General features: G+C 43.6%; 1 pseudogene; it reads right to left on the reverse strand.

Annotated features, from left to right (window-relative positions):
• LOC130705708 (proteasome subunit alpha type-2-like) lies at window positions 1-5,896 on the reverse strand (annotated as a pseudogene).
• Between the last annotated feature and the right edge of the window lie 4,212 nt (window positions 5,897-10,108).

The following is a 10,108-nucleotide window of genomic DNA, read 5'->3' on the forward strand; positions in this document are numbered from 1 at the left end:
TGGAAAATTCTGGATATGTTCATTATCCATAAACAATGGATTTTATTGGTTTTTTGGAGTGTTCATTGGTTGTATGCATAAGAACTAATCAGTTGTTAATGTATTCTTTTTTTTTTAATTTAACGGTTTATTATGATTTATAAGTCTCATTTTAAAAACATCAGTCCATCAAACCATGCAGAAGTAAGTATGCAAAAAGTCTGCAAAACAAAAACATACTTTAAACATGTTTAAGTAGAGAGGTTATCTGAAATTCCAGATTTTCAGTCACTTCATTGTTATGCAGTGGCAGCCAAGTAATCCTTAACTTCAGTTGGAGTCAGCCTCCTAAATCCGGCTTCATTGCAGATTCCAACTTCTATGTTATCTTGTCATCTGCCCTTCAAAGCTTTCCTTTAGGGTTAATATGGCTGTATGAATGGCATCTTCAAGTTCCAGATCTTTATTATATTTTTTCTCAAGGAAAGTTTTCCCATTCACATAGTTCTTTCCCATTGCTGTGGCTTTCCAGGCAAAGTAAGCTCCAGATGGATCTGACTGAAATAAATATGGTTGTCCCTCATTCCAACCACAAATAAGTAAAGAACTCCAAATGGACGAACACCACCTGACTGGGCATATTCTTGCATCACGGAAGCTACTCTCTGTACCAGCTGAGCTGTGGGAATGGGTTCTTGGTAAACGAGATAGTATTGTTGAGCTAGTTTTCGAGCTCTGTGCACAAGCACTCTGAAATCTGGGCCCATGCCACTATAAACCAAACCTATACGCTTGGTGATTGGTTCCACTTTGTGGACACTTCACTCTTCATACAAAATGGATTTCTGTGTCTTCTCAGTTGTCAAGACCACACCATTTGCAGCTTTAATTCCCACTGAAGGGGCTCCTCCAGCTACAGCAGTCAAAGCATATTCAATCTGGACAAGTTTACCAGATGGGCTGAATGTAGTCAGCGAAAAGCTGTAACCACGCTCCGCCATCTTTACCCAAAGACACCGTTAATGTATTCTTTATTGACGTTTAACTGAATTATGACATGTTCACATTACTAAGACATCATTTCTGAGTATAAGAAGAAAACAGCACGTTTTGGTTGCTGGTATTGGTGAAGATTTATGTATTATTCCATAGACTAGTCATCACCTGATACTACTATTCCATTTCAGAGTTGACATTGCTCCAACATAAGCAGTTGGGATGTCACCATAGGCCAAGGGCCCTACTCAGTTGCCAGAGGACTCCTTACATTCCTGTTTTTCCTGCTGGCAAACCAGAGTATGCTGGCTAACTAATCAGAAAGAAGGTAGATGCCTGCATTACAAAGGCCTTACATTCGATTTTCTAGTCCTAGGAAAGGAATACAAATAGGGCTTGGAAACAGGTCTTCTCCCTTTTTTGTTCCCATCTTGTTTATTATTTAACGTGAAGGCTGTTTCATTCACAGTTATCTGATATTCAGAAGGTAAGGATTTCTGAGGTTAGAGAAGATTTCATGAAGGGGTTGAGTTTGCTTATGAGAGAAAAGTGGGATTCCAAGTGACGAGAAGAGTGGCCTAGGCAGATTAGGCCCTATTACGACCAAAGCAACTTCACTAGGATAAATGCAGTACACTGGAAGGGCAGTGAAGGGAGCAGCCTTGCCACATGGGCAGAGAAAAGTCTTGTGAAGTAGAAAATGAGATTTGATTATTTGACCAGTATTTGGATTTAGTAGTGAATTGTCATAGATTCTTAGATCACAGGAAGTGATGAAATGGGGTTTTGGGAAAAATGGTCTAGCAGAGACATACAGGATATATTGGAGCTGGAAAAGGCTGGCATCTGAGAAACCAGTTAGAAGATTATTACATCAGTCCCATCACACAGTAAGTGCCAGGATGTCACTGGTTGTACTGAGAACACAAAAGAAGAAATGGGGAATTCCCTGGCAGTCCAGTGGTTAAGACTTGACGCTCCCACTGCAGCGGGCGTGGGTTCAATCCCTGGTCGGGGAACTAAGATCCCACATGCCAGGCAGCATGGCCAAAAAAAGAAAAAAATAAAAAGAAGAAGAAATGGACTGGAGGGGTGCTGCAGAGGAGGAATGGTAGACTTTTATACCTGCTTACTGTTGTTATTCCGAAAAGAATCTGTGGCTCTTAAAATTTAGACACGCTATACACAAATAATTCTGGGGAGAGATCCAAAGGGAAGGTTTGGAAAGAACAAATGACATCAGGGTTGAGTCATGAATGAATGACTCATGAATGATGTCAGGCCTGTCACCTTTGCAAGAAGGGACTGGCCCTTCTTCTTCACCAACACCCCTAAGCTATTGTAAATTTCAGAGGCCCTCTTCAGGTTTCTCTTGATCCCGAACGTAGAAAACAGGTTCTTAGGAACCCCCTGCAGTTTTATCTGACTTTGCTTTTCTGCTTGAGAATAAATGTTCTTTATTCTGTTGTCTGACTCAGGTTGCAGCATCTTCCAAAAATGACACAGTGGAGGTGAGGGAACCTGAAGGGCTGATGCTAGGAGGCTCCAGTACCCTGCTTTCCTGCTTTCCTGCTTTCCTAATCCTGAGTCTGGAACAGGGCTTTCCCGGAAGAGCTTCAAACACCTAGTGGGAAGTTAGAGGGCAAGTGGGGATCTGCTTGGAGGATATTTGTCACACTCCTACATTCTGTCCTCTCTTTCTCCAGCCCCTGTTGTTGGATGCTCCTGCTTTGGCTTAGAAACTGTTCTGGCATTAGTATTCAGCAGAGCAAGGGGCTTCTCCTTAGTAGTCCTAATTGTAAAGTGGGGAATAGGAGTAGGTGGAGAAAAAACATTAGATGAAGCCTGAGAATGGTCGCTGTCCGGGATGTCAGCTGCTCAGATGAGACACTTAGAGTCTCTGCTTTATCCATATCTCATAGGCAGAGGTGCTTGGGTGGCAGATCTTTCTTTTATGCAGGACTACAGCTAGCTACTCCCAGAGGAAGCGGGGTCGGGGAGGGGGGCTGTTTAAATGGAACTCTCCTGGAAGTACTAGTACACATTTTGTGAGTCTTTACAACTGTTATATTCTCATCCATAGGCTTCCAGCATCCTTGGAATTCTGCAATTGGAGAAATGCCAAATAGTCTTAAGTTAGCTTAGACCCTGGTCTAGATCACCACTGTCATCTGTTCTACACTGGCTTCCGAACAGGTGCTCCTGCCTCTTAATTGGGTTTTCCTCTAGTTCATCTGTCACACAGCAGCCAGTGTGATCTTTGTAACATTTGAGTCTGATTTTCCCACTCTCCTGCTTAAGCCCCCCATTACTTTCCATTTTCCTTAAGTGCAAACCATATAACATGTTGTGTATATACACCTGACACATGTATGTAGTAGGCATTCCAGATCAGGCACCTCAAGTCTCTAGCCTCACTTGCTTTACTTCCCCCTTGTACTCTGCTCCAATTCCACCCTCACCAAAATTTGCTTTTGTGCTAGGCCACGCCGCGGAGAGGTTGGTGATCCTGTGCATTTCCCTCTCCAGTTTCTCATTTTGAGACCGTTATTTCCTCCCCCAGCCAGCCCACTTTGAAGCAGGAACAAAAATTCAAAGAAACTGCCAGGACTTATGGATGAGGTTAAGAATGTTTCACCTCCAGGATTCTAGCTAAGATGGGCAGGAGGAAAGAGAGAAGGTAACTCAAAACGGGAGTCCTCAGAGGCTGCAGGTGGTCAGGGAGCAGAGCAGGAGTTCAGAGGATACTTTCTTCACGCCACCCCAGGGCATCACCTGTGGCCAACCTCCTGTTCAACAGTCCTTGTCTCTTAAAGTCCCCCCTCTCAGCAGAGCACCAGAGATTTCGGTACTCCGTGTGGGGAGAGGAGCCTGGAGGGGGACCCTCTCCCCTCTGCCAAGTGGGCCCCAAACAACCAGTGACCAGGTGCATCAACTGCCGTGGTTACACCTCTACTTGGAACTATTCTCCCAGTTCTTCCCTTCCTTCTGTCTCACTCCTCCTAATCCTTCCTCTTTCAATGGTAAAAACCACTTCTTCAGGAAGGTGTGCCTCAGTCCCCTGTCATAATCTCTAGGGTGCCCTGTACAGGTGCCTGTACTTCCCTTATTATTTTTTTAATTTATTTTTTTGGCCACACTGCACAGCACGTGGGATCTTAGTTCCCCGACCAGGGATCAAACCCGCGCCCCCTGCAGTGGAAGCACGGGAGTCTTAACCACTGGACCACAAGGGGAGTCCCCACTTCCCTTATTGACATTACTGTGTCAGGTGACCTTCAAAAGGTCTACATAGATAGCTTATTTACTCCTGACAACAAATGTGTTATGATTCCTATTCTACAGATGAGGACACAGGCACAGAGAGGTTAAGTCATGTGTCCTACTACATACAGGTCAGAAGTAGCAAGGCAGGCTACACGCCTGGGCAGTCTGGCTCCAGGACCCACCTTCTTAACCGCTAGGCTGTATTTGCCTCTTATACAAATATGTATATGTTTGGGACTGCTTGTTTAGCGTCCGTCTTCCCTTGAGGTGAAGTCCAGTAAGGGTAGGAGGTGTGTAATCAGTCATCACTGAATTCCTAGCTGTCAGCAGGCGTGTTGCTGCTTTGTTAATGTGTGTTAACAGTGGAGTATGTTTTACAAATTTTCTGTAAAAATTATACCCAATCACTTTTTCATACAATTTTTACAAATTGATCTTTATAAATTAGTCATTAGAATTTTGCGGGCCAAATACAAACTTGGTCTGGCTCCTGCCACTATTGCTAAATTCTTTTCTGAATCTTACGGCATTCCTCTTCCCCTTCCCGTCACTTCCGGTACACAGAGGCATCACGAGGGAGAAGGAGCAGTCATTCCGAGAGCAGAGCCGCCATCCTATCGTGCCCACCCCCACCGCACACGTAAGCAATGCGAGTGCCCGCACGCCTCGGCTCAGAACACATGATGGCGCCCCAGCATCAGGCACGATCGTGAGATGTTCTTTGCCGACCCTTAATTGACTCACTGATACGTTCACTCCCTAACTCAACAGTTGTTTATTGTGTCTCTGCTATGGGCGAAATGCTCGGGATCAAAAGAGGTAAGGTCCCTGCCAACGGGAAATACAGTTCACTGAAGACGAAATCATCATGTGATCCGGCAGTTCCAAACTAGGCGCAGTGCAAGCTCACCCAGTCAGCATCTAAGCCGGGATTCGGGCCCAAAGGGCCAGTTAGAAAGTGCCCGGCGCAGGGCTATTGCCCACCTCTGATTGGCTGGAGCGCCCGGCCTCGGCCAATTGGATACCGGCACGGCTCGAAACTTGAAAGTAAAGGGGTCCCAGGAAAGCCGGCCCCTCATTCCGCCCTTGGTTTTGGGTTTTGTCGCCCAGAGTTTTCTGGAATTCGGTTGCCCAGATTTGCCACTTATTAAGCCATATGGTCTTGGGAAGTCAACTTCCCTGAACGTCAATTTCCTTATTTGTAAAATGGAGAAAACAGGATTGTTGTGAGAATTCAAGTAAATCATGTAGGATGCATTTTTAAAATGTGAGCTCTTGTTGTCATCTGCCCAGTTTAATTGAATCCGACTCAGGGCAGGCTGTCTAGTTCGCAGCTTCATGAGAACGTGCCCTTCTTGTTGGTCTCGGATCTGAAGAAGAATGGGATTCTCAGTGGCTACCAGCAGGATGCTGTCCTTTAGGGATATAAACCTCAGTTGACCAGGGTATTGGCAGCCTTGGCAGAGGGTTCCCTGTTGCCCAGAGCTGCTCCAAACAGGCTGGCTGGTTTCACTGTCCCAGTTGGAGCCTCAGCCTGCACCTACCTGAGAACACTCACCTGGATTAAACAAATGCCAATCACCCTTCCAGTAGGTGCAGGCAGTGAAATAAATTTTAAAAATTTTTAGTAAGCACCCTTAAATCAAATGCAAGGAAAAATCTTACCCTCAATTCCCCCAGAGACCACGTTTATCTCTAGGAATTGTGTTTCAGTGGAAGCAATGTAGGAATCACCCTCTCAGTGCTAGAGCAGCTGCACTTCGTAATGAAACAGCAGTGGAAAGAGGGTAGTAGGCACCCAGACTTCAATTTTTGCTCTAAGCAAGATCCTCTGCCTCCAAAATAACTTTAAATTGAGTCTTGATATTGCTGCTTTTGACTGTCATGAAAAGCTTTGCTGTGTTTGAGATAAAAAAAGAGTAAGAGGGATAGTTGCCTCAAGATCTAGATTTTTTTTTTTAAAGCGATTGTTACAATAGTAAGACAGAAGGAGCATTTTTCCCTTAGACAACCAACTAGCAGTCTCCCTCAGTGTTGCTGCCTTGTGTGGAGTTAGACCATGGCGCTGCCTCCTAATAAACAATGTAGTCTCTAAGCAGTAACTCCATTGGTGGTGCGCTGGCAATTAGACTAGTCACTTGGGAAGACAATATGGCGTTTGACATTCTTACTTCTGTAAGCATAATGTGTGCATGCCCTCTGTTTTGATCAGTGGTTAAGAACTGAGAAAACATTCTTACCCTTCCCCCACTTTTTTAAAGTAAAAATAAATTTATTACTACCTCTATTTTTTACACTTTGATTTTCTCATTACATTACTTTGTTTTATTTTTAATTGACATATACATAGACTTGCAATGCACAAATATTAGATGTATAATTCTAAGTTTTGCCAATTGTATACACATGTGTAACCACCACTCCAATTAAGATACAGAACATTATAAAAAAAAAAGAGAACATTTTCATTGTTATCAAATGGGGGTCCCGCTGCTTGCTGCTTACAAAATCAATACTCACAAATGGTAAAAAGGAAAAGGGCCTTTAATCAGAATGCCAGCAATCTGGGGAGATGGTGGACTCAACGTACCCCAAAAACCACCTCCGAAGATTCTGCTCGTGAAACTTTTAAAGGGAAGGAGGGAAGTAATCTCAGTTAATCACTGAGATGGGTGTCTGAGTCATCGCCATCCCCCACTGTGTGCGGGCTCCTCAACTTCTTGTGATCTTCCTCTAGATGTGATCGTGTTCACACAGTTTGATCACAGAGTTTGTTTGGGAGATTACTGAAGGGGAAGCTAGGGAAGAGATCTAGTCATCTGTTAATCACTTATTCTTCTCTTATACTTCTTTGATCTGTGGAAAGGACCAACAAATTAGGCAAGGTTTTGTGTGACTAAAAGATTTGAAAGGTGTGCTTGGGCCATTGATGAGTAGAGCATGGGGGTGCCGGGCTTAAAAGTTAGTTACTATACAGCTTTACTAAAGTGACAAGAAAACGGGCTTCCTGCTGAGGGTGGTCTCCTGCAAAGAGCTGCTTACATTGAATCTCATACAAATGGATTAAACAGTATGCATCTCTTGTGTCTGGCATCTTTCCTTCAACATAATGTCTGTAAGATTCATCTATTTTATCATGTGTATCAGTAGTTTGTTCCTTTTTATTGCTGAGAAGTATTCCATTTAATAAATATACCAAAATTTATTTATCCATTCTCCTGTTATTTATTTATTTATTTATTTTTGGCTGTGTTGGGTCTTCGTTGCTGCGCACGGGCTTTCTCTAGCTGTGGCGAGCGGGGGCTACTCTTCGTTGCGGTGCACGGGCTTCTCATTGCAATGGCTTCTCTTGTTGTGGAGCATGGGCTCTAGGCGCGCGGGCTTCAGTAGTTGTAGCTCACGGGCTCTAGAGTGCAGGCTCGGTAGTTGCGGTGCACGGGCTTAATTGCTCCACGGCATGTGGGATCTTCCCGGACCAGGGCTCGAACCCGTGTCCCCTGCGTTGGCAGGCGGATTCTTAACCACTGCGCCACCAGGGAAGGGAAGCCCCTATCCATTCTCCTGTTGATGAACATGTGGGTTGTTTCCAGTTTGGGACTATTATGAGTAAATCTGCTGTGAACATTTGTGTACAAGTCTTTATGTTTCATTTCTCTTGGATAGTAACTAGGAGTAGAACTGCTGGATCACAGAGTAAGTATAGGTTTAACTTCTTGAGAAACTGCAGAACAGTTATACAAAACCATTGTACCATTTTACCTTCTCTCCAGAGGTTTAAGAGAGTTCCGGTTGCTCCTGACAGTTTCCTTGTTTCACCAACATTTAGTCAGGCTTCTGAACCTTCTCCTAGGACCATCTGTGCACTTGTAAAATCTAGTTTTAACAAGAACCGCCCACCCTTGATATCTGATCGCCCTCAATATCTGGTCAGGTTCTTCAACCTCCACCATCTCCCAGGTGTTGTCTGATCATCCTGGCCTGCCTTCAGCAAGAATACTGTTACATCGGTTTAACAAAAACTCTCCTTACCCCTGATGTTTCCTCTTAGTAATTTTCCATCCACTCCCCTGCTCCTTGGCTATAAATTCCCACTTGCCCATGCTGTATTTGGAATTGAGCCCAATTTTTCTCCTCTGGTGCAAAATCCCATTGCACTCATCCCTATACTTATGGCAATGGTCCTAAGTAAAGTTTGCGTTATCATCTTTAGCAAGTGTCTTTGATTTTTTTTTTAACATTCCACAACCTTACCAACACATGGTGGGTCAATCTTTAATTTTAGCCATTCTAACCAGTGTGCAGTGGTATCTCATTGTGACTTTGATCTGCATTTCCTTAATAACTAATAATTTTTTTTTAATTTTTTTTTTTTTAATATTTATTTATTTATTTATTTATGGCTGTGTTGGGTCTGTTTCTGTGCGAGGGCTTTCTCCAGTTGCGGCAAGTGGGGACCACTCTTCATCACGGTGCGCGGGCCTCTCATTATCGCGGCCTCTCTTGTTGCGGAGCACAGGCTCCAGACGCGCAGGCTCAGTAATTGTGGCTCACGGGCCTAGTTGCTCCGCGGCATGTGGGATCTTCCCAGACCAGGGCTCGAACCCGTGTCCCCTGCATCGGCAGGCGTTTTCTCAACCACTGCGCCACCAGGGAAGCCCCTAACTAATAATTTTTAATGAGCTCTTTTTCTTGTGCTTACTGACCATTTATCCTTTTTTTTTTTTTTAATATTTACTTATTTATTTTAGCTGCGCCATGTTTTAGTTGTGGCACGTGGGATCTTTATTGCAGCATGCAGGATCTTTTTTTTTTTTTTTTTTTTAGTTGCGGCATGCGTGCGGGATCTAGTTCCCCGACCACCCAACCAGGGATCAAACCCTGGCCCCCTGCATTGGGAGCTCGGAGTCTTAGCCACTGGACCAGCAGGGAAGTCATATATTCATACATTTTGACATAAATGTTGCAATGATTAGAAATGTGTCCTAGAGTAACATATTTTGAACTAAAATCTTCATTAGTCTATTCAGCCATACATTAAAAAATATTTATTGGGTGTCTACCATGTGCCATGCACTTTTCTAGGTTCTTTAATCAACTGTGATTAAGACAGATAAGATCTTTGCTCTTGTCTGAAGAGTTAATATTTTAGTGGGGAGAGACAAAATGTAAACTGGAAGCAAACAAATAAGATGATTTTTGATAGTGTGGAAATGCTCACTGAAGTGTTATCAATTAATAATAAAACATGGAAACAACCTATATCCCTAAGGGGGGGGGGGAAGAAAGGGGACTTAGGTAATTTACATGATATGAGACTGACGGACTATAATGACATTAAATCGATAATTGACTTTAAAAAATACTTAGCCGCATAAAAAGTCAAATTTAAAATTGTATGTGTACTTTGTTTAGGACTATGTAAAACACCTGTGCTACGATGCATATGTACAGAAATTAGAAGGACCCAGAAGGTAAAGAAAACGCTGGGGGTTTTTTTGTTTTTGTTTTTTGTGGTGGAATTATGGGGGTTTAGGGCGTTTGGTTTTGCTTTCTTTTTTGCTGTCTTACACGTTATCTCGTTCGCTAACAGTAGAAACTGTCATCATAGAGTTTTCTCCTAGGACTTGCCTTTGCGCAAGGCTTTACAGCTCAGAGACTTATACATTTATTATGAGACGTGGCAGACCTAAAAATAAAATTTAGGTTACTTCAGAGTGACGTAAGGCAAAGAAGTGAGGTGTACGAGTTTCACCCCATAGAACTTACGGATTTCCAGGCACGATGAGGTTGCTCCCGGGAAAGTCCGCGGAAAAAGCAGGTTTGTGCACGGGGAGAGGAATCGAAGCCCGATGTTAGGCCCTGCGTG

The sequence above is a fragment of the Balaenoptera acutorostrata genome, chromosome 19 (genome assembly GCF_949987535.1).
Source record: "Balaenoptera acutorostrata chromosome 19, mBalAcu1.1, whole genome shotgun sequence".
NCBI lineage: Eukaryota > Metazoa > Chordata > Mammalia > Artiodactyla > Balaenopteridae > Balaenoptera > Balaenoptera acutorostrata.